Raw genomic sequence first — 1,737 nt, 5'->3', positions numbered from 1 at the left:
GGGTCTTTCTTCCTTTTTTGTTGTTTTGTTCTTGTTTAGATCTTTTCTTTTTATTTATTTTCTTTTATGTTTTATTTCTAGTTTCTTTTAATCTTTAGTTTTTACAAAAATCACTACTGGTACCTAAAGTAGTATTTATAAGCAAACTGCTGTCACATCAATTCTTAACCCATAATAAAATATTTTTAATATTTTATAAAATCCAATAGGTATTTGTTTAATTGTTTTCACTACTGTTTTAATTAGTTTAGAGCCCTTAAACATTTTATCAAGGTTTGGTTTCTCCATCGTATTTACACCTGATTTATCTGACCCACCTTGAACATTTTGGTTTCATTGTTTGCAAACTTTTATTATTTGCCTTTAATTGAATTTGAATTTGAATCGGTTTCAAACTAACACGAGATTAGCGATAGTAATCGAAGTGACGTGGCATCATTAGCAGAGAATTACTGTAGCTTAATTATCCGGGCGTCACATTTCTCCTCCACTACAAGAAATCTCGTCCCGAGATTTAAGAGGGGAGTAAGGGGGAAAGTTCTGGTTACGATATTCTAACGGATCTTCTCGAAGAAGTTAATCCCTTTCGTTGATGTCTTAAATTCTTTATTCCAATGCATCATGATAAACTTGTCATCATTTCTTCGGGAACTCCATCGTACTTACGAAAGGATAAGGGGCAGCTCAGCTACGTCAGAATGCTTTTGAGGGAAACAATCTGGGGTTAACCCATGAATGAGTATAAGATTATCGCTCAAGCTGAACGTATGAAATACATCGAGAGTAAGGTATGAAGGTACAATAATAGGTTCCAAGCGGATAGATAGTTGCTCGAAGTCTGAACAAGAGTGAGAAAGGGGTTCAGAGTAATGAGAGTAAGTATTGCGTCTGATACCAGAATAGAGCCTAGGAAGGTGGCCCATGAATTAATTACAAAGCCAATCATGGAGAATAACCATTAGAAACAGGGTTGTACAGGAGAGTCAGGTTTTGATCTTGGGACTTGTGGGTTATGGGCCCACCATGTGGGTTAATAGTAGGAAGGGGAATGGCGTCTTGCATGATCATGTAAGCAAGGCATGTTAGAGGAAAGACTATCGATTATGTCGGCAACAACCATTGGTACCAAGGAAGAGGGATGAAGAGAACCATTTTCCTGCTCGTTGAACGAGGCGGACCAATAGGCAAAGTTCTCGTCCATCGGTGGTTACCGGAATGCTATCAACAAAAGCAATAGGGTCTTACTGACACGATCATACACCAAGGTGTTTACATAAGGAGAAGAATATTACTGCTTAGATCATATAGATCACAAGAAAGGTTAAACCAAACAATGGAAAGGAAAATATGATTATCATATTTAAACAGAACAATGGAAAGGAAAATGTGTTTAAACACATATTTCAAGGGTATATCCTTCCCAAGGACAAGCAAAGCATGATATCCATGACTTGATATAATGTAGAAAACTCTTTAGGTAAGGTGAGAGAAATTTCATGATATTACCCATACAACGGTGTTTGGATAATTGAGTAGGAAACATTTAGCATTGGGCTTCAAATGTTCTTGTTGAAAATCGGAGTACCACAGACATGCTTCGAGATAGCATTGACATGGTCTTCAAGCAAAGGTTGGACTTGGATATACAAAGGACTTATCAGTAACAACTTATAGAATAAGTCTTACAATTTCCTCATGGAAGAATGGTTAGACTTGCTAAAATGGAAACTATAACAA

Source organism: Triticum dicoccoides, chromosome 7A, assembly GCF_002162155.2.
Source record: "Triticum dicoccoides isolate Atlit2015 ecotype Zavitan chromosome 7A, WEW_v2.0, whole genome shotgun sequence".
NCBI classification, from domain to species: domain Eukaryota; kingdom Viridiplantae; phylum Streptophyta; class Magnoliopsida; order Poales; family Poaceae; genus Triticum; species Triticum dicoccoides.
The sequence above is the reverse complement of the archived record's forward strand: the minus strand, read 5'-3'. Positions refer to the sequence as shown.